The following is a 24,361-nucleotide window of genomic DNA, read 5'->3' as shown; positions in this document are numbered from 1 at the left end:
GAAATGCCCCCGGCCACCTCCTCCAGCTTTTCTGGGGGAACACCAAGCTGTTCCCAGGTCAGCCGAGGGATATAATCTCTCCAGTGTGTCCTGGGTCTCTCCTAGAGCCTCCTCCAGATGCGATATGTCTGGAACACCTCACCCAGGAGGTATCCTTGTCAGATGCCCGAACTGCCTCAACTGGCTCCTTTCGATATGGAGGAGTATCAGCTCTACCCCCGCCTGGATGGCCAAATTCCTCACCCTATCTGATGCCAGCCACCCTTTGAAGAAAGCTCATTTCCACTGCTTGTATCCACAATCTCATTCTTTTGGTACTACCCAAAGCTTGGGACCATAAGTGAGGGTAGGGTCATAAATCGACCTGTAAACTTTTACTTTTATGCTCACTGCAGCCACAGCACCAATTTGTTTCTTAATCTCCCGCTCCCCTCTCCCCTCAGTCATGAACAAGACCCCAAAATACTTAAACTCCTCCACTTGGGGCAAAAACTTTTCCCTGACATGAAGTGGGCAGTCTACTCTTTTGTGGCTGAGGGCCATTGTTCCTCCTGCATCCAAGGTCCCCCCTAGAGATCTGATACGATTGCAAAATCAATCATCAACCTTTGGCCAAGGGTGTCCTGGTGCCACTTATGGCATGGTGTTTGTTATGGACAAACTGTGGTTTGCACATTAGTCCAGTAACAGAACACCTCTCAGGTTCAGATGTGGAAGGCCATTCCTCTAAATCATGTCCCTCCAGGTCTCACTGTCATTGCCCACATGAGCATTGAAGTCTCCGGTGGAGCCTCAACAACAACCTTTTAAAACCTTTCACTTTTAGAAAAAAACTGTCTGTGTGACAAATTATTTTGCATATGTAGCACTCATGCAACAACTTTGCAAGCCACTTTGTTTTTTTGTGAAGCCATGGTACGTCACAATGCTACAGAGTAGTTGTAGTCTATCGTGATAACAAATTGTTATCATATCAATATAATTAGCTTTAAATGCTACAATTCCCACATTTCCTTTGTGATTTCCGCCAATCCACTGGTAGCTGGTATGCACAGGCGGCTAAGAGGATCTAATGGAATTTGAAGTCAGTATTTCCACACTGAAAGAATGGAGCAATATTTTAAACCTTTAAAAGAAAATGGAAGAAAATTAACCCATCAGGGCGAAAGAAAGACACAACCCGCACCAACCAAAGGTATGTCTCACAAGAAAGGAAAAGTTTCTAAGTACAACAAAGAGTGGGAAAGGACTTTCTATGGCTGATCTACTATCCAAAAGTGCAACTTTCATTTTGCCAGTACTGCTCAGAAGCAGCGAAAAAGGGTAAACTTACAAACATAGTATGTATGTAGGGTTGCCAAATGTCCCGCTTTAGCTGGGACATTGCATGTAATGAGCACTGGTTTTTCCCTTATTCTACCTGTAAATGTCTCGTATATTGACTGTTAAATGCAATGTCACATTCTGACCAGGAGATAGCAGTCTTACAAATACCAAATTAGATTTGACCGCAGTTGTATCAGACGATTGCTTGTGTCCAGTCACAACCATCAGTGACGGCCCGTCACACACACCAGATGTGAGAAGTGATATGTGATTCGTAAAAATAAGGTGTCATTTGGTCTGTGTAGCATAATAAACTGCGTAGTTGAAGCCCGTATTTACACTGTTTTATTTGAAAAAACATTTCTTTTTTGCCTACTTTTCAAAGGAAGTGCCGATGTAATTTTTGTTATCCTTCACTGTATTTTTCTTTAATGTTTTAGATGAGGTATTGATTAAACTGAATACCAACATTTCACTGCTTTTTTACTGTAATGTGAACATGCAGTGCATATTTACACAATGCCCAGCTGGATGTGCACTGTACTTTGTCCCACTTGAAACTTTTATTTCAAGTGAGACACACTTGAGATGAAAGTTGCTCCAAGTAGGGGGCTTTGGGAGTACAATAGCTAAAAAGTTGGCAACCCTAAGTATGTTCAACATGTTGAACATTCTAACTTTACTAGGAAGTCACAGTAGCTAGCTCTGTCTTTTACTATATTCTGTGTGCCAACACACAGTATATTGAAAATGTTCTTTGGTCACAATGGCGGTTTTCACAGCTGTTCACCACCAACTTGCCACAGATGCTTCTATGCAGCTTAACCCACTTCCTGGAAAAAAATTAAGTCAGACTTTTTTTTTTGATACAGCAGAGCAGTGGATTTTCAGGCAGAGGTCTGAAAATACTGGCAGTACTGAAATAGGTCCATGGGTGCACAAGAGTTTGACCTTCAAGAGGTAATAAAAAATGTAATTAATTAAAAAAGTATTAGTATTTATGCCAAGTATCAGAACTTTTTGGTTGTACTTTGCACCACTTATATTTATTTTTTCTTCAACCTATTTGCACATAGTGGTTGGATCAAACTAGCTTGTCAGATGTGCAGACTTTTATTTCTTTTTTAACAGTTCATAATGCTGGGTCTCTCAGAGCTCAAAAGTACCCACAACAACATTCTTTTTTATTAGTTTACATAAAAATAAGCTACTAATATTAGGAACTTTTCAGTAATATCTAATGAAACAACAAACTTAAGGGTTTCCTCCTTATTTCCTGAAAGCTGGGTTCTCATAATGCCCGTAATTCCTTTAATGCTGGTACAAACTCATGGTCCGTGCAGACGTTTTTACTGTTGTATGAGTGAGTGCAGACTGTGCTCAAGTGAGCACCATTTATTCTTTTCCAGTCTTCATTCTTGAGTCCAATTTACTTCTGGTACAGACATACCTGATATCAGGTCATTTAACTATCCACATTCCTATCCATAGTCTGAGTTGACGGGTACAAACTTATTGCAGGCTGAGTTTACAACTTGTGTTTTTATGGATTTAATAGCTGTTAATGATTTACTGAAGAGACCATGTGGACCTTTTGCAAAAATAATTGTTCAATAGTTGAGATAGATGAGTAGGCTATTATAAAACATAGACAGAGAATAAGGGCAAATTCGTGTGTTATCAGGGCATATTGATAACTACTACTGAAGCATTGTTTGCTGAGACAGTTTTCTTTGATCATCCCCCTGGTAAGAATGCAGTTCACTTCTGTACTATCACCATGTAGCTAAGTGCCCCTTGAGGGCTCCAAAGACTGCCAAACGGCCAGGTCATTGTACTCCCAAAGGCCCCACAAGAGCTGACCTTTTTTAGACCTTCCAGAATAGTGAAACCTCAAAAATCATGAACAACACTGAGACAGATTTTCATACTTAGAACTTTTTAATAACACTGCACAGAGAGAGAGAGACAATGAATATATTTACCTGGAACTGTCACAACATATTGATCCAAGCATAGCATGAATGTGGTTTGACCTCAATAAATAAATCATTGTGCATGCACACTATAAAATTGCCCTGTTTGAGTAAATATATACCAGTTCTCTTTCTGTAAAGGAAAAAGTTAGATTCTATCATTGTCTCTATTCACTTTCCTTATTCACCATTTCTGCTGTTTTGGAGGAATACTGGTTATTCTATTCTTCAGCCAGTCTAAATGTCTTGGTGTCACTCACCTGTAACCACTGCAAATCAACATAGGTTGTAGCGACAACTACAAAAAACAAACAAACAAACAAACAAACAAACAAACAATATATATATATATATATATATATATATATATATATATATATATTTTATTTTTTTTTTTTTTTTACGTCCACGTTAATGACAATGGGAAAAATACTCAGAGATTGATTATTTTATTTCATGAGCACTTATTGAAAACCAAAAATAGTACCATCTCCACCCAAAGTATGCCTGTCTTTTATTTATTAACACAGCAAATCTATAATGTAGTTTATCAAAGTTTGGTTCCTTTTTTTGTATGTTTGTTTTTCCTTCCACCTGTAAAACTGCTTTTGAAGAAAAGACTAAAATCTTTCAGCACACCTATTTATCTTACAACCCCTATAGACATCTTTCTTCTTGCCATGACTCATGTCTGCAGATTCCCGAACAGAGCAGCAGGTGAAAAACAAATGTTGTGTAGCAGGCCTCGTTTAACCCAGGTAAAAAGGCTCATCAGCGGATGCCTTAAGGGTGTTTATAGCTCCTCTACAGTTGGCAGCAGAATGTCTTCTGTGTTGTTGCCAGGTATTGATAGCTTGATATGTTGTTGTTTATGTCTGGATAAGTTGTCATGCCCTCTACATGAACTCTTGGTAAAGTCAGCTAAAGAAGACAGCTTCTTTGAGCTTTAAGCCACCACAGGTGTGAAGGGATAAATATAAATCCCAAAATCATGACATCAGTGTCTAAAAGTATGAATTGATGCAGTGTCAGGGCAACTATGATCTTTTTTTTTTTTTTTTTTTTTCAGGGGGGTACACCTCAATCTGATTTCTGCTTAGTCATCACTTTTTCTCTTTTGTTCATTAAAGTATGTCATGCCGTGCCTGCTATACGACTTTAACCATTAAGGGTATTTCATTAGCAATCCCAGAGGAATAACTCATTTCCTATCAACGTTAGCCCCACTGCTGGCATAAACCCTCGCTCAGAGTCTATTAATGTCATGTAGGACACAGGTAATTTAATTCATAAGCCAAGATTACATCGGAGTTGTAATGGCCTAATGATGAAGCATGATGTTTGAGTTTCAGTTAATAGGATTATGTAACAGATGACAGAGACCAGGCTATTATCAGCAACTAAGGAGAACAATATACATCAAGTAACACATTTTGCCAAGAATCTTGCTTTCTCCAGCTGCTATGCGCAACCATGTGCACAATTTACTTTTTATCTCAAACAAACCTGACATTAAAAAATATATATACTCAACACCTGATCATCGTCTTTGAAACAATTCTGGACACAGCTCAAGAGCAGTGCATTGTGGGGGTGTTTAACAGGAAAGCAGTTTGCCTCACTGGCTACATTTCCCCAGGCTTGGGAATGAATTGCAGGATACAAGATCCTAAGGGGACTTTTGTTGGACATAATACTGAGTAGCTGAATCACTGAAATGAATCACAACCAGATTTTTCAAACAAAGGTAATGAATACAAATAATTTTTCTTAGGTAGATCCATGTTCAGCCACTGGAACTGTCTTTAAATTAAAAACATAAATAAATAAAATTAAAATAATTATTTATGATGTGCATGTAGTAATCTAATTTTATATGCTTTTTTTCTTCTGTTATTGCCTCTCAGGCTTTAAACCCCTCGTTCTTCTATGAGACTGAACTTAGATTTCCACTCTTCCAGTGTTGGTAGCGAGGTGCTGACGTACAGATTGATAAATTATCTCTCTTTCTCATTCTCTCTTTCTCTGTTTTGGCTGGATGCATATCAGCAGCTTCCTTTCTGTTTGTCAAACATATGAATAATAATCACACACCATGCTAATCCATTGTTTCTTTCTACCTGTATTCTTCGGAATTCATGCATACTTAAACTGCTATTATTCTGATATGGGTCATTTCGTGATAACAATAGAGGCTGCATTCCCAAGTCTGTGGTATCGCCTTTGTCTCCTCTGCAGTTTAATTGCCCACATGTACCATAGATCCTGTTCACTGTTTGATATCAGCATAGAGATTTTCAGAAATATGAAAAAATATATAATTTTGTAGTTCAGACATGTCACTAAAACTAAACGTTGTCAAACTACAGTTGACCAGAAAAGTTATTTAGTATCATTTGTTGTGACCAAAAGCCGTGTTTCTTAAACTGCGAAAATAAAACAATGAAACAATATGAGAATTGCAAATTGATGATCATATTATCCTTAACCAACTGCTCTACCACAGCCAACATTGCAAAGGAATGGAGTATTTCCCCCTTGTATTGGTCCTGGTAATTGAACTTTGATTGCAGCAATTTTCATCCACTGGATAATTGGCTTTATGGCTGTACCACACCATATTGTTGGTATTTACAGTATGATAAACACAATTTAGCACATGGAAATACAGGGATACATTCAGCGGGGATTTGCTTTAACAAGAATATTAACATGCAGAGATAATGAAAAACAGCGGTCCAGACAGGCAACAAAACAGACCAAGCGAAAAAAGAACAGAGAATGGTAGTAGATATGCAACAACCTTGAAAATGTGGAGGACAAGAAAGGCAGAAAAAAGTTGGTGTAGCATTAGGAAAACAGGGGAAAAAAACCATTTAATTGATACGGCATTGTTGAATTTTATGAAGTACATTGTGATCCACTGAAAACATTCAGTTTATTGAGATTGACATTCATTCACAATAGGCTACCTGCAATCACAAATGCCATACTAAACACAGTATAAAGAAATGAACATAGATTTTCCATAGGTCATTGTAAAATCACAAATTTACAGCACTCTGTAACACCACCACTCTGTGGGCCCATGCAGGAGTCTCTTTTTCATGTCACTAAAGATACTATTATTATTTATTTAGTAAAATAAATCCAGGAATTATCGAGTGACGAGCCACTGTGGTCCAAATACAGACTATAAGCAGGCAGGGATCAAATGAGTACAACCTTTCACTGAAGGGTAGCTATAATTGTATATGTATATAACATTATGTTACATTATATAATAAAACACAAAATTACACAAAAAGAACAATAGTGTAATCGTGAAATGCAAACTGAGTCCACGATAGCAGTGTGTTAGCACTCACATTGCTAACAAAACTTTGGGTCTTAGCAAACATCTACATAGACAGCATGCTAACGCAAAACTAGCCAAGAAACCAGCATGATGGTAAAGCGGAACACATGTCAGAGGCTGATATTCAACAGGTAACAAAAGTAATGATGAGCGGTCAGGCTTTGAGAGCTGTAGCTTTCATTTCTACATGTAAATATTTCTACAGGAGGACTGTTGTGATTGCTATAAAGTTCCTTTGAGCTGGTTTTCTTTGCTTTGTTTTTTCAGTTTTGTGTTCATATGTTAATACTTAGACCAGATATGTGTCCTCATTAGGATAGGAGTTTATGTTGGCGTGTGACACTGTAGCCTAAGATTTATGTTGTGAGATAGTAATTATGTGATAATGCCTTTCAGGTCATTTTGCAGAGTGTGTGAAAGTGAACGTGAAAGTAATGTAACAAGTAGTGTAACAAATTACTTTCTCAAGTGAAAATTGAAGTAACCTACAACATTAAATAATATGTAATACTTGTTTTGAACAACAACACCAACACTGGTGAAATATACTACTGTAGGGACAAAACTGCATTCAGTTAAATACAAAGAAAATCATTGTGATTAAACAACACAATTGAATTGGTAATTAGCTGTTAACTCCCAATATATATAGTGCATCTATAGTGCGATGGAAAGGAACAGGTACCTTAATAATAACAAGACACAGTGTTATTGTGGCAATGTGTATAAACATACCCCATTCCACACACTTTTGTCGTGTCTAGGCATTTTAAGCTTTTCATGTATCTTTTTGCTGTCAAGCAAAAAGGTTAAGGTCAGGTCTAAAGTCAAGGATAGTGTGTTTTCTATGGTGTGAAATTACATGAAAAGCAAGACATTGTCTTGGCATACCATTTGTACCTGATTTCATCACATCACGCTGCATCAAAGGCTCTGTACTGTGAGTTGTTCCTCTGATTAGCACAGCCCACTTTTAGAAGCTTCATTTACATCATATGAAGTTTAACTTTTTCTCTGCGTCCTCCATCTGAACCCTGTGTTTATCTTTGCAGCAAACCATCCTCCTTCCTCATTCTGTACATTTCAAAGGAAACATGAGCCACTAATTTGCATAATCCAGAATGTACTGTGTCTGTATGTGTGTGTGCGGATGTGTATTGGAATGAGCACTGACTTATTCTCTGCATTCCCACATCTAATTATCCCAACTGGCCTGGGAACAGGGCCCACTCAATGAGCAAGAGAAAGAAGCTGGTCACACATGAAAATGGAACAGACAAAAACCAGTAGCGCTGCAGAGAAAGGCATAGAGTAAACGAAATATAAAGAACTCTATTCAGAACTGGGTCAATGTTTTCTATAGCTCCATCCATTTTTTTGGCAAGCCTGACAAAAATATATCCAAAACTGGCTGACCCAGGCAATTATGAAACCACAACTGCATAGTAGGTACCTTGCAGTTTTGTGAGAATTGAAAGCCTCACTTTTTTGGCTACACTTGATTAGTTGCACATGTAGTGGGTTTGCTGAACAATCAGTACATCATACATTTCACTCATTTTAAGTAAGGTGACCTGGAACATATGGACTAGATTCAGCTATACCTTAACGAAGTCTTAAAGAATTAATAATACTATTTATAGTAAAAGGCACACTGGTAGCAATATTACACAATTACAAAATCCAAACCTTTTAAATTGTAATTTTTTTGAAATATTATGTCTAACATAAGCTCTGTCTTTCATATTCTCATAAATACAAAGTTTAGTAGTGGATTTTGATAAGGCTTTTTCAAACTGTAGCTGCAGTCTCAACTCTTCCTAGAAAGTTGAAGGAAAATGCAGTACAAGCAATTCACCATACAAGAACAGTAAGAGCCTTTTCTGGGATAATGATAAAAGAACATCAGAAGTTTTTTCCACCAAAAGTCTGTCAGCATCTTCATCTTTGGTTCAACTGAGTTACAATAGAGACTCCACAAACAGGGCAAACAGAAACTGGCAGAAGCAGACAGACAGGCTCTCAGACTACTGAGAGCCCAAGCTTGGCAGAGATCCGATCCACATGAGAGCCTCCTTAGATCAGAATCCTGCCTTCACTTAGGTATGCAGATCCACTACCACCTCCCCTCCTCAAAACCCCTCTCTCCATCTTCTCCATGCCTTCCTTCATCTTAGCCTCCCCCTCATTAAAACTCTTAATTGACTCATTCACACCTGCTCATGCACTGACTCATTTGGGACAAGCTTCCACCACCAGAGCAGATTTTCTCATCAACTATGAGTTCACTCCGGTGCACACTGTCCTTCACTCACCTACAGGGCAAGACAATGATTTGAGACTGTGTGTGGGAGTGGGTGAAGGTAAATGTGTTTAATGTGGTCGATATAAGAGACACATAAACAAACGCAAGACTTCTTATTAATTTAGGACGTATCTAAGGCATTCATTCAGAGGGCAATCTAAGGTGAAAAATATAATTGTAAGTTACATCATGTGTTCTAGTTTCTGGACTTTTTAGACTGCTTCATGGCCAGACATACAGAATTTTGTCATGGCATCCTTGGACACCCAACATACAGTATGAAACAGTGGACATACCAACGCACAAAGATGATCTAGTTATAATATAAAACTGATTGCTTAAGGCAAAGCGGGGGGAGAAATGGAAAATATAATTTGAAAAAAATACTATATTATAAAGATCACAGTTTCACTTATGTAGCCCCAATTTTGGCTGGGATAAACTTTCAAGTCTTTAATTTCTGTCATTTTCCTTCACTCCCAACCTTCCTTTTTCCTTTGGCCTGTCTGCACCATCACTAATAAATGCCTAATCAAAATCACATTTCCTAAATGTAGATGGTAACCTTTTAGAAGCAGCAGGAAATGAGATTTCCCAAAATACACCACAGAAGCAGGTCAGTGGAAGTAAATGGCCAGTTGTTAAGTGTCCAAACTGCCATCCGTCACACAAAGACATATCCTGTCCTGCCAAGGTCTGTGTCACAAGTACATCATTCTCTCTCGCTGGTAATGTTCTTTCTTTCTCTAGGCAGCCTGTAACTGTGTCTGTCCTCACTGCTGCATTTACCTTTTAAGTCTTCAACTTATTCAGTTCTACAAATTAGGTCCTGGAAACTGCACAGAACAGTCTCAATCATGCTGTAAGCTCACTTCTTAGCCTCAACTGTTGCTGCTTGCCATCTCTTTTGGTGCGTTTAGCCTTCTTTTTTCCTTTTTAACCACAATGCCAATGCATTCTGTGGCTGTTGTAAGGCTTTAATATGCCATCTTTGTGTAAGAGTTCACAATGAAAAAGTATAGGCCGCAGCAGGGTAAATTTGATTTATTTTCATGGGCCACTATCAGACATAGCAAACCATTTTTAGGGACTGCAAACTGTACACCACATAACACTCTCTATATTTAGACTGTTGAAATATGTAATCCTCAAGGTCAATAACGTAGGAGGCCCCCTTCTAGAGTTGGTAAAGTATAGAGAGATTTGTATGTGATGCCTCTAAAAACTACTTGCTGGATTGCCATGAAATACTGTACAAACATTTACTTGTTCTTTAGGTTGGAATGTTGTCTCCTGACTGTTCAACCAGCATCAGGTGAAATTTTGTCTTTATCCAATCCTTTACTTTCTGAACAAACCTTAAACTAACTAGTAGAATTCTATCAGCTCAGTTTCAATGCCTCACAGAGGTGCAAGCACAACTGCAAACTCAGGTTTGTATCAGAAGTGATTTAAATCACAAAAACATGAATTTGATTTGCAGATATATTTTATATGTATTTGAATTTTCATATTATATTTTGATATATTTGAAATGGTTAAACCATTGCAGGTGTTGTATCACCTGCAGAATTGAAGATAAACTTAATTATGTAAATACACTATGACACTACTTGTTTTACCTAAAAATGTTCAATCATGTGCAAAAGTGTGTGGTGTATAAAAAGATGATTCATGTGGCTGTTTTGTACATTGCTGACCTTCCTTTACTTAGTTTAACTATGATGAAACTGTTACCTTCATACACATAACATTTATATCCTCATTTCAGGAACTCTGTCTACCATTCCTGCCCACCCATCAATTTCTATTTTGACAATTTTTTAAGTAATTGGTCTTTAATGGTTAGACCTGTGTGTGGCAATAATATATTGCAGTCAATATATTATTTGACAAAGTCGCATTGGGCTCAGACTGCTAAGATGGATTTGGTTTAAATTTAATAAAGGGAATCAAGATGCTTTAAAGCTCTTATTAATCATCAACAGACAAGTGGATTATTTCAGCGCATTAGTGAATCCAGTAAATGAGACTTGTTTGCCAATATGTCTATTGACAGGAAGCAAAAGGAAGCTTTTAATGTTTTTGACTTTTTAGGACATCGAGATAAACAGAAAGTTACGTGTTTTGTATGTCACTAATTTGACATTTTCATAAAATGGAAACATTTGGATTGTCTCAAATTTTGCTTGGGACTAAGTTGCTTTATAGTGAGGTTAGTGTTTGTGAGGTTACACGTATGTTTATGTGTAAGTAAGAGTTAGGCAAAGGTAGAGTTTAAACCAGAGTAATGATTATTGTATATGATGGTTTTATTAGATGCTAGAAGAGGACATTCCAAATTTCTGCATTTGAAGAAAAATATTTTAAAATGCAAATGTTAATTGCAGGTCTCTATTGGATGAAAACTGCAGTCAGGAAGGTTAAATTCACCACCCCTCAACCTCAATACATTTAATATTGGTAGAAGTTATTAACTCTGAATTGCAATATTTCAGTAATTGTTAACACTACCTAGCTGTCATGCCATGACATCCAATAATGTCATAGCACAGGAAGCAATAAGTGTTACTTCCTGAAGGTTCCTATTCACAGTCCTTCTGTCATGGCCCTGGACCGGTGACCCAGTGTTTCTGAGTTTTGTACATTTTTTGTGTTTAGATTTCCACTGTAGTGTTTTTTTCTCACTCTGTCTTGCTCCCTAGCCCTTTAGTCCCTGAGTCCAGTTATAGGTTTTGTCATGTGGCTTCCCTGTGTTCTGTATTTCCTGTTTTACTTTGATAGTCCCTGTCCTGTGTGTGGTGTGTCTGGTTTTGCGCCCCCTTGTCTCGTCAGCCCTGATTTGACCCAGCTGTGTTTCCCTCCTGTCTCTCATCCCCTTATTGCTCCCTCTGTATATTTAAGCCCTGTGTTTCTCTGTGTCAGTGTTGTGTTGTTAACGTCTGCTCCTCCTCATACTACGCTGTGTGTGCTGTTTGCCCGCCCGCCTGCACCCAGTATAGATAGTTTTCTGTCCAGTCCGCAACCCACAATAAAGCTGTGCGTTTTGAGTTTGCCTTGCCTCCGTGAGTCCTGCATTTTGGGTCCTTTTCCCTGCCTGCCTGCACACAGCCATGACACCTTCAAGGTCTCAGTAAGACCCATTTGAGATTACCACAGTATTATTGACCACATGGAAATATGTCAAGTTTCCTCACATGATTGCAGATTTAAAAAAATGATTTTGACAGCATAATCATTCTGTTTCATGTATCATCTGGAATTATAGTTTATTATTGCATTTCACAAGGCATGCCACAAAACGATGAAGCTCAGTTTAAACGGAAAAAAACAGACAGAAATCTTGAAAAAAAGGGAAACTAAACATTTCATCCTGCAAACTCTCGAATACTAAACACATGCATGCATCACACCTATACTATTAATGACAGCATTAGCATTTGGCTTAAAACTTTCAATATTTGATGTTATCTAAAATCCTTAGATCCTCCTGACGACACTGATACAAGAACTTGAAAACAAGTGGCCCCCCCCCTCCCCTGAGTTCAGTGCTGTACTCTGCCCCCTCTGTAGCCCCTACTTCACACCACTCAAAGATTAGTTCTCCCTGAGTGGAGCTCGCTCCAAGAAAATGGACTCATTAACAGCCAACGAAGCCACGCTAAGGGCAATCTGACTCTGTCTGCGATTAGGCCACACAAGGCCCTTAATCTGCCTAGTGGATGATGGACACTAGTGGAGAAATTGAAACCGTCTATGCCAGGACAGCCCTGTGTTATTATAACATAAAGAACAGTTATTAAAATGTCTGCAGCATGGGGGAGTCAATCCTAATAAGCTCCACAGTGCTGCCTCTGCTCTCTCTGTACACTTTCTCATTTCCTTGTCATTTTATCTCTCTCTTTTTTTCACATACACTCTCTAAACTCTTATTTCAGTCCCTCCCCCGTGTATGTCCCATAAAAGTGCTGTGAAGAAGAATATTTATCCCTAGTGTGATGTTCTTCATTGACAATGAATACCAAATTCACCCTACTGCTGGACAGATGCCATACAATATAGTGTTCAAGCTGTTCGATGTGTTCAATATTGTACTGCAGTCATGATTCTTTTTTTTTGTGATATTAGGTCCAAAGGGCTTTTTTTTTCTTTTATAACAATAGGGACAAGTTAAACCTTACTACAGCATCATCTGTGTCAGCAGTGTTTTGGCCAGATTGCTGTGTTTTATAAAGGTGTCGGAGATATCTTTGGCGAAGATTGAAACCAAGTAGTAGTAGCAGTTCTTAGTGCTTTAAATACTAGCACAAAAGCATACATCAAAGGGTCCACCAGACTGCTTGATACTCGGGTTCTGTGTACACACGGCGCCCCGGAGTCTCAAACTCTTTTCAATATCTACAAGGACTTTAAGGTTAGGATTACGTGACATGAAGTGCAGAGGTTATATCCAGAAACAAGCTTGAAAAGCAAGTACTGCATTCCTAACGAGGTATTACCGAGGGAACTCTTGAAAAATGCTGGGAGAATAGAACAACTGAGCTTCTATACGCAGACAACCATTTTGCGTAGTATGTTGAGGAACTATGGACTGAAAATGTCATACACCAAAACAGAAATTCATCCAATACCTAGATAGACTCCAGTGAGGACACACAGATCCTGCGGTCAAGAGGAAAATGGAACAAGCTCAAACATGTCCTTATGAATAAGTGCTTACACCTGTCTACTACAGTAAAGTTTCTCTGTGTGTGAGATCCCAACTTTTGTACAGTATACAGACTTGGCTACTGACAATGACAGATGCTGCAAAGATCAAGGCTGTGATTTCTGAAGATAGTGGAAGATGAAGAAGATGAAGAAGGGTGGATAAAGAAGGCATAAGGAAGGAAGAGTTAACAATAGAAATTCAAACTCTCAAATGTACACATACACCACATTACTGAGACAAAACCAAGTCCTTATGCTTACACCACCAATTGAAATACCCAGTGCATGTCTGCAGGATGGATAATGGAGACATAAGGAAACAGATATTGTTCGATGAACAGATAAGATAAGAATATATCTTAGATAAGGAGAATGATGATGGATAAGACAAACTTTCAGTTTCTTTCAGCATCTATGATGATGGATAGATGAGCTCAAAGGAGTCAAATCTCCAGAAAAGGTAACATGACGACGATGATAATAATAACTACTTCCAAAGAACTCCAGCACAAACCAGTTACAGTTTCTGTATTACATCTACATTTTTTAAATAAACATTAACTTTTCCATTCATGTTTTAAACTATTTTTAATAAAAAAATTTTTGGAGGGACATGCAGATTTTTTTTTCATCCATAATGCTAAGGAAGTGACACTCAGCAGCTAACTAATGTTTCATTTTTCTTTTTATTCTTCATGCTCCTCACTAAAAGACCTAAGAAATATCTCCAGCCCAACAAACAATCATGAACAATCATCATAAATAATTTTATATTGACATGCAAGGAACCTATAGGCTATACATTGCATGCTAAAGTCTAAGTTATCTGTTAATGGTTCATTTAAACCCTTTGCATTTTGTTGCCTCTTCAGATTGCTTAATTTGTCAACATGCCAGGCCGTTGCATACAATGCATAATTATCAAATGATTTATGTGTGGGGCGGCTAGACTAAAGAACTTTTCTCGCCGAGCACAGTATCATTGATGAAACTGCGAAAGGCATCAAGCTGTTAAAGATTTGTTTAAGGTTGTGTCACTAGGCATAGCAATGACTTATTTGCAGTAGATCACAGAGAGTCTTATACTCTCTTGATCAGAGTGCGTCACGATGGTCACACTCAGTGATCATAGATGAGTTATTGACCTCCCACAGAACAGAGGCTTTAGTGGAACTGCAGCAATTCATCACATGCCTCATGGCTAAGGATAAAAGGCTTTTCATAAGACACAAATTTATGAATTGAGGGAAACTCTGGCTTCCATTTTTCGTCCAGTGAAAATGCTGTTTGCACTTCCACATGTAGTACAGCAAATTGCATTTCAGAGCATGACCGTTTTACATGCATTGAAGCTGAGAATCTCAACCGCCAGATTGACATTTGATTGATGTTGCTGATGTGAGTGCAAAACCAGCTCTCCATTCACCTTCCCATAAACTTCTAGGATTTGCAAAGAGACATTTTAAAGCAAAAAGTTCAACAGCAGTGCACATTGCATGTTAGAGGTGAAGTGTGACAGACAGATCATCAATTGTGACAAGTTTGTGCTTGGGTACCCTTCAGACTTACAAACATCAGGTCTCTGCTACAGCAACAGCTCAGTTCAAAAGAGGTTGAACTTGAAGAACTAATTTATCAACTTAAACTTTCTTGGCTTCATTTGACAGAAGTGTTTTTATCTCACCAAATTTAGAGGCGAAGCTTTACCTGAAAACAGAGTCGACACTGTCAATCACAGTTTATTCCCAAAATGTATAGAGCTGAATGGGATGTGGCTAGAAGCACAATGCCTTGAAAGTTTTCTTTGAAATCTGCAGTTGTTATGTCATATCTACCTGTCTGTCTGTAAAAGTCCATAGGAAAATTGCTTTCTGTGTTGCCCTCTTGATGCACTTACCTTTGGATTAAATTGAATAAAAAATATATGTTAAATTCTATGTATTTTAATATATTTCGGGATGGAGGATTATCTCTGCCTCTTGTCATAGCCATTTTTTTGCAGCACAAATGACAATGGCAGCAGAAACACTCATCTTGAGGCTTTAAAACAGGACTTACAAACCAATGCGTGATATCACGTTAGCGACGCCCATCTTTTATACTATCTTTAGTCTTAACGATCCAATTTAGTATTAATGGCTTTTTTTTTTTTCATAGCCAGTTTACCACTCCAAACGTTCAACAAAAATGTAGTCACATCAGGAATCCATAGGTTTTATTATGTCTAGAATTTCCTCTGCATCTGTTTGCAGTTTTCACCACAGGGAGTTTATGCAGTCCATCTTAAGTGAAACAGTTGCATAGTCACCCACTAACAATTTAAGTACATCACCTGTTATATCAAGTAACAAATATATGTGCCAGTGATTGTGTTTTTGTGTACCTTGTTTGATTGTTGTGCAAAAGAAGAACTTATTCTGACTTGTAGCTACATCTGTACATGTAGGAGGACTACCCACAAGGTGAACCTGCTCAATTAGGTAGTACAAACAAAATGTGTGTATTCCTCACTGTTGGAGCAGGGACAGATCCTGATCAATAGCTGCCTTTCCAGCCAGAGCTATTAGCAAACAGTGCCATGCCTAATAACTGAGGGCTGACCTTTTGGTTTAATGCTTTCTCTGCTCGACTTCAAGCCCCAGCTACAATGCAATGGTGCAGCAAGGAGAAAAGGTGAGTGTTGTTTTAGTAGTTTGTAAATGTAATGCAGATTGATCACTGTCTTCCCAGTCTTGCAGCTGTTATTGCTATCGTCAAGGCTGCAGGGAATAAAAGGGACACGGCTGAAGTTCCATAGTGAAGTGATTCATGGACCTGCCTGTCTTTATTTATATTCAGTCATGGTATGTGTCTATAGAAGACCTGGTATTTTTACACTTGAAGTCATTTTCATCTTTCACACATAAGAATTTGCTACAGATCTCTTACATTTTGCCGTGGACAGGAACAATGTTTTCCACAGGTGTATGTCTGCTACTGATTTGAACAAATATTACAGCAAATACTATTCCAAGAAGCTACATTTAAACACAGGACATAACAAAATATGAAGATCTCTTTTCTGAAACAAAAGTGACAATGACATAACATCAATCTGACAAACAAGATTCCAGCGCAACATCCAGTGACTGTCTTGAGCAGTAGTTTATCCGGTAATTCATACCCTGTCCTGCTGCTCTTTGAGGATGTACTTTACATAAAGCACCAGATGGACATCTCCATTAGGAACCCTTGGCTAGGCTACTTGATCAGACTGTCCATCAAACCCTTGTTTTCTCTCTGATCTCTGCTCTTCCACCGGCATGACCACTGACAGTGACTGCTTCAGCCCCCCTACAGTGAGCACTTCTGCTGTGAGAAAAGCTGATATTCAATAATGATATTACTTCCATGGACTCTGTCTTGTTGGGGTGACAGGATGACGATGACTTGGAAAACCCACATTCATCTTAATGATAAATTGGCACATGGTTGGGCGTATGACAGCTGGCAAACTGGAAGTGTGTGCATTTTTGTGTATTTGTGTCAAGTGAGCCAAGCAATGAGTATTGTGTTTCCCGTTTGGCAGCAGCTGCTCTTCTACAACACTGCGGGATTGTCAATAAACATCCATTTCTAGATTAGTCCTCTCTCCCACTTGGAACAACTAATTCCACACTATTTCCCGAGTGAAAAACATGTTTCGTTATGACTGCTCGCAGAAATAATATAGCAAGAGGCACTGACTGTGAATTAAGTTGCAAATTATGTCACTTAGTCTACATTGGAGCAGTGTACATTCAACAGGATATTGAATCCAACCCTGCTATTAGTTTAGATAAATTATACTGTAGATTGAACATATGTCACCAAAAAAACACATCAAGTCTTGGTTAGGGCATCCGTAATTTGTGACTGGTTTGCTGCTCAAGAGACTGACAGCCTGCTAACTGAGAGTTAATCAAACAGTATCTTAGTATCACACCCACAAAAAAAGAAATTGTGTTTACTGCTTGTATGCTTATTGTTGGCTTCATTGCACTTAATTCTACATACAACGGTTCTATCTGCTTGAAGCAAAACTCATTTGTATTCAGTCAAATTGAAGCAGGAACACGAGAGGCGAGGCTCAAGCAGGATTAGGTTTGACAGTGCCCCTGAGACAATGGCAGGTAAACAGGCACTTCACAAGAGTGTACACAATCATTTACAGCTTTTTGCCATAGAAAGATCCTTTGAACTCGCTAATTCAGCATTCTTACTCAATGAATGCCTTTTGTTATTTTCTATTTTCTGCAATAAAACTCTAAAAAACTCTAGAACTAAGGCAGCGATTCAAAAGGAAAATACAAATACACCACCAGGGGCTTACACTAAAAGTTGAGAAGAAGTAAGGACACGGATATATAAGCATGAAAGAAAAGAAATAGATGAATTCAATGAACAAATAGATTTCTCATGAAACTAGGCTGTATTTTTATTCATACTTTATGGTCGGTCATACTTATGTTTTCCGTGAATGTGATGGTAATTTGCTCTCTATTTATTCCATGTATTTACCTACTATCCTACTATGTATGGTACTATATTTTTTGGTATTTACAAAATAAATATCTGTTCCATATCAAGCACTTCACTATATATTAAAAGCTGATTGCACAGTGTAGATCGACTTATTTCAACTTTCAACTCAAATGCACTGTCACAGTATAAAAGGTGTTGAAGCCACATCAATCAGAAGTGATGTCCTAAAAATAAACAGTCCAAACACAGCTGTGATGTTTGTGTAAAACTGTGTGTGTGTGTGTGTGTGTGTGTGTGTGTGTGTGTGTGTGTGTGTGTGTGTGTGTGTGTGTGTGTGTGTGTGTCAGGAAGTAAGAGCCAGTGAAGTGGGAGTGTGTCAGCTCAGCTGTAGTGTCAGCAGATGGAGAGGGAAAAGCATAGATAACACAGCTGGTCTTGTGCTGCACCACTCATATTGATCACCAGGAAGTTTAACATAATTTCCTACCTCAAGGTTTCTTGTGTTTGTCAAGACTCTCAAAATAGATTTGTATGGCTTTGATTATAGAGATATTCCTTATTCTAAAAGAGAGGACTAGCTACTATAAGCCAGTTTAGTATGCATGAACCTTGCCAGCTAAGTTTGTTGTTACTATTCCTTTCCACGAGGAATGGGGAATGTATATTATACAATTCATATAAATCCCAGTAATACAAAGCAACTCTCACCTTCAGCTCGTGAAATATGTTTTCATTCTTATAATCCATATCCTGATAGTGACGTTTTTATGAGGCATACAGTATTTAGTGCCCTCTGAATAGGCACTGAATAGACATTCACAAAAAACACACTGTGTCCTGTTTTCTAGGTGGAATGTTATTCTTGCTTTGTTGTTGTCCAGGACTTTTTCAAGTTTTCTAAAAGAGTGTCATAGCTTTGCTTACTGATTGAAGCTAATTTAATTCATTACCTATGCTTCACTGAAACACCACTGACACTGCTGTGAGCAAATGACTCACTCAGCTGCGTGATAGCTGAAAGTTTCAATGCGAGCAGAGCATAGACTTGCATCTGTTTCAGTTTCATAAGTCAACAACACCTCTTAAGTTGTCAGTATTGTGATAATTCTGCAGCTAACAATTGTCTAATTGTGTAGTCCCACTGTGCATGTTTGCCTCGTTTCGTGCTTGAGCATGATTGTCCTCCACTCCAAACTCACAGCTTGCACTTACATTTAGGATGAAAGCACAAGTTTGTCTCTCCATCTCAACTCCCCTCTCTTTCTTGCTCTGCTTCTCTTCTATGCACACACACACTTTTTAACATGCACTCTTTCAGAATGCAAGGTTCACTTACAATTTTATACATTTTGTGGTTTAATTATAGAAGTGGTGACACACTGTATACTCAAATATTTGTTACAACAAAGCAAGTTTTACAAAGGCATCTGTCTTTGAGGAAGTATTCTGGATCTGTGCTGAAGCTAGCTATCATACATGCATACTGCGTCCAAGTCCAGCTGAATCACACCCGTGCCCAGGGCACAGCTCCCAGCAATCAGCTAGGCTGTGGGGTTCAAACATACTCTGGCTGATAATGTGAGCACACCATAAAACAGGTTCATGCAATTGTCCAAACACTGTAGCAGATATCCACTGACATTCTTTGAAGATTGTTGATATAATTACAATATGAAATATCATATGAAGCATTTTTTAAAGAGAGATATTGAGTGCTAAAGCAGCTTAGTAGCCCTAAACTGTGAATTGTAAGTCGTTGAATAGCGAAACTAGTAGTCAAAAGTAAAAGTGCCAAAAAAGTAAGCAGATGATAAACAAGTAAAATACTGTTACCTAGAGCTGGGCGATATAAGATTTTTTCATATCACGATACGTTTTTTTCATTTCAGGCGATAACGATATATATCATGATATAAGCCAAATAACTATATTTGTAAGATTTAAATGTGCCGTTGCTCACAAGTAAAATGTGAAATAATCAGCAGCTTGTTTTGATTTAAATATTTATTTCCCATAATAAGTTCAACAGGGTAGATGTACTTTAGGAACATGAGACTTCAGTTTCAGATAAATGAAGGCAAATATTGCAAACTACACAAAAGGCAGCCGCTAAAGCGTTAAAGTTTCAAAATAGAACAAACAAAACAGACTAAATTGTCAATTCCACTTAGAAACAAAATTTTAATTCTAAAAATAAATCTTAGTTTTTTTTTTACAGAAGAACAGACAAAATTGACTAACTTTTGTCAATATTAAATAAACTGAGAACTAAAAGGAAATTCTCAATCTCTCCTTGTTGTATAGCTTAGCTTTTCAAACAGTTTTATTAACAGTTACTTTAGTCTGACAAAAGCCGAATGATGAATTAGCGCTTTCAGTCAGAGATTGAGCATGCACCGCTTTATTGTATTTCCAGACTTGCTTTTGGCACAATTTACAGTGCGCGCTACTCTGTTTTTTGTCAGACTTGAAATAGCCGAAATACCTTCACACTACGGAACTTCTATGGCCCTTCCGTTCGACAATCTCTCCGGCATTGGAACCATCATCGGTTTTTTCTTCGGTAACCTTCAGTCACGCTCTCAGTTGATTTTTCTCTAGTCGGCGCACTCATTTCCTCCATTACCTGGGCAGCCCAGCTGGCTGCTTCCCAAACAAATACACATGTGCGCCTTGGCACTTGAGCTGTACGTAACAAGTCACGTGACGTGACGCTGTGGCTGTGATTGGTTCGGCTCTGCGCTACTTAATTTTGATTGGCTGTTCTTTTTTTTCTTTTTTTTTAAGAGGACAAGAGAGATGAGGCCTATCGCAATAGTTAAATTTTTCTATCGAGAAAAAGTTATTTCACAATACATATCGTTATCGTTCTATCGCCCAGCTCTACTGTTACCTGATATTTATTATCAGCATGATTTAAACTAAAAAAGTCAACAAGATTTCATGTAAAGTTTCTCCTTCACAGATGGTTTGGATGATGTGATGCAGAACAGATGGTGCCTGAAACTAAACTTACAGTAAGTATTCTAAAATAATAGTAGGCATTTACCTATAGGCACCCAAATACCCAGAAACAGTCACTACAGCTAACTGTCAATCATATTTGCAAAATCTTAACATGACCAAAATATTTTCCATCTTCTTATAGCAAAATGACCTGAGAATCTTACATTCATCAATATGTGCAAAAGCTCATCAAATAATTTTGTGTTGGTCTCATGAAAATGTAGTTTCAAGAGTCCACCTGGACTCTTTAGAGACCACCTTTTGAAAGTCTGCTGCTGATTAGAAATTACACCCAAGCTCCTCCAGGAACCCTCCGCTATCCAATTACCTCTCAAGTTTCAGTCCACAGCATGCCATACACACCCAGGAGAACACTATATCAAAATCTGAGGAACTCTTAACTGGTCTGCATATATTTAAATGCTCGTCTCCAGAGAAATTACTTTACTGGGAGCGTATATTTTGATGATTCATTTTTGAAAGTTTTACACTGGTGAGGGTGACAGTGGTTGGCACTGTTGCCTCACAGCAAGAATATGATGGCTTTACAACTGCTGTTTTGAATCCTAAAACCTTTCTGTCCGGGCTCTACTCTGTATGTTTCCTCCCACAAAGTTTGCAAATGTATTCCAGGTGGAATGGATAAATTATTTTCTGTATGTTTAATTTTGTATCTTATGTATTAGTCTACATATCAGCCTTTCTTCTGACATCAATATGAAAATAATGCACTTTAAATATGCAGACATGTAACATGTATGTGTTTTGAGAGCAAGAAGAAAGGAATTGGCAGTAATCTTTCTATAATAATTCCCTATACAGTGTGCACCAGTCATTGAAGTGACAGATGGAACGCGGCTGTGCGTTAGAAGGTTTGTGTAGGTGCAGTGCATTAATATAAGTGAAATATGCAGATGAAAGCGATGTCAGCACACACACACACACGCACACACACTTAATATTAAAGCTTCAGTTGAAATATGTTCTCTTTTTTCAAATCATTGCCCTGCAAAAAGAAAGAAAGAAAAAGAAACGAATCGATGAATAAAAGTTCAGTGTCTTCTGTGGAGAGATATCAAACATGAATACAATTTAAAAATAAAACCCTAACAGGATGAATACTGATATAATACAAGGACTTTTCAGTTTTATGATTAAAATTGCTCCAGTTAAACAAAAGAAAGTAAAAAAAAAAAAAATTAAAGTCTGATAAACACTATGCTTCACCTTTCCTACAGTTTGGAGAAGTGTCACTTTCACCTTCACTGACATCTACTTGTCTGGGTTTATTTCCTAAAGCTGGTCCACTTGGTCCCTTTTTCACTTTCTTTTTTGCTGTTTTGTTTTATTGACCTGTGTTCTCACCCTTACCTGTGGTCATGATGTTGTACTAATGATGCAAAGAACAAGATTGTGGGTACAAAGAGCCAAAATGAGTTTCCTTTGTAGGACAGACTGGGCAAAACCTTAGAGATAGTCAGATCACCTCAGTAATCTCGGGGGAAATCAAAACAGACCAACTGTACTGTTCCTTTCATATCTAAAAGAGACAAGGACCCAGGTAGAATGGTTCAGACATTTTATCAGAACTTTTCCAGGAGTTTTCTGGGAATCCCTGGCTGAAACTGTTGACAAGACCCAGAACCTACCCATCTGGTCTGGAAGTGTCTCAGAATCCTGCAGGAGAAACCAGGAAAAACTCCTGTGGAGAAACATGTAAGGGATGCCCTCCTTAGCCTGTTACCCTTCAACCCAACTGGGATTGTCTGGGGCTTTTCCTGTTTGTGAGAGGAGTTCCAGATTTCCATCCTCTGGGATGTAGATTCCAGCACCTCGCCTGGTCCTCATTTCAGGTCAATCAGCAGGAGGGTTTTTAAACCTGCCATTCTCTGCCAGTTCCTCCTGCTACCGTTGGTGGCAACTTGGCCTCCTTGTATTAAGGTTCATGCTCGTCTGTTTTGCCTTTAACGTTGGTTTCATACTCACCCCGCTCACTTGCCTGCCCTCCTGCTTGTCTTGACTCTCCTGGATTCCCCCTCAGGACTTCCTGGAACCAGACCATCCCCCTCACCATGCTCATCCCCCACAGGACACTCTCACGGCCACCTCCTCCAGGACTAATCGGTCTCAACTTGCAAGTAAGCACACCTCACTGCAGTACGTATTCACCTCCAGCTATTCTCTTGCCTTCCTGCCCAGTAACCTCTTTGTCCTCTGTAACAGAGTTCCCTGTTCCATCCCTCTCCTTGTGTTTCCCATGTTCAAACGTTTCTCTGACCTCAACCTTTCTCAGGCTCTGGGTCCCCTGTTTACATTTTCAGTTTCAAGTCATGTTCTAGTTTGAGTTCACATTTTTGTAAATAAACCTTGTAAACAGTTTACATGTGTAGTGAGTCTGCTTTTGAGTCCAAAACTCGCACAAACCTCTAGTTCTTAACAGAAATGGACAAACGTGGATAAAAGGAGAAGCTCAGGAGCTTCTTTTTCTGCAACACAAGAGGTTTTGACACAAATGTGTGTATGCTGGCTACAGACATCAATTTCTGCATTTCCTTTTTAACCATTCACATCACAATATTATTAACACCACATGATAAACATTTGAGCCACTCCACCCACCTCTACACAGATGGTTATGTTTAAAACCAGCATATGTTGAAAGAGGTGCACAAAGATTGTCTGGCATGCAGAAAATGTGTACTGAAACTGTTTTTGAGCTACAAATGTCATTATTCCAGTATTACTCCTGGATTTCCAACACTAAATTGACGGTGCTTTATTTAAAAGTTGTAGTGGAAGTTTCACTATGACTTTTGTTCAGCTTTTCCAAAACAATACCCACATATAAACAGTACAGTTTTTGAATCAGCCAACTTATGAATAAGAGTATGAATTTTGTTGAAGTTATAGCAATTCCCATGGCCTATTGATTCAGCAGCAGTTCTGCATGGGGAGGTGTATTGACTGTAGAGGGCTGTTGTGTGTTGCAACATTAAGGAGAAAAGATGAGTGTGTCTGTCCTGTTATGATGGATGGCCGTGGGCTGCAGAGGAGCTAATTGGCTCTTGATGAGGCTGGTGTTGCAGAGAGAAAGTGTACCAGGCTAGATTAGCACATTAGCAGGGTTAATCAATGAGGAAATTAAGGTGTGCTGTTACCCTCTGACTGTTTCTTTTT

Source organism: Oreochromis aureus, linkage group 16, assembly GCF_013358895.1.
Source record: "Oreochromis aureus strain Israel breed Guangdong linkage group 16, ZZ_aureus, whole genome shotgun sequence".
In the NCBI taxonomy this organism is placed as follows: Eukaryota; Metazoa; Chordata; class Actinopteri; order Cichliformes; family Cichlidae; genus Oreochromis; species Oreochromis aureus.
Note: the sequence above shows the minus strand (reverse complement) of the source record.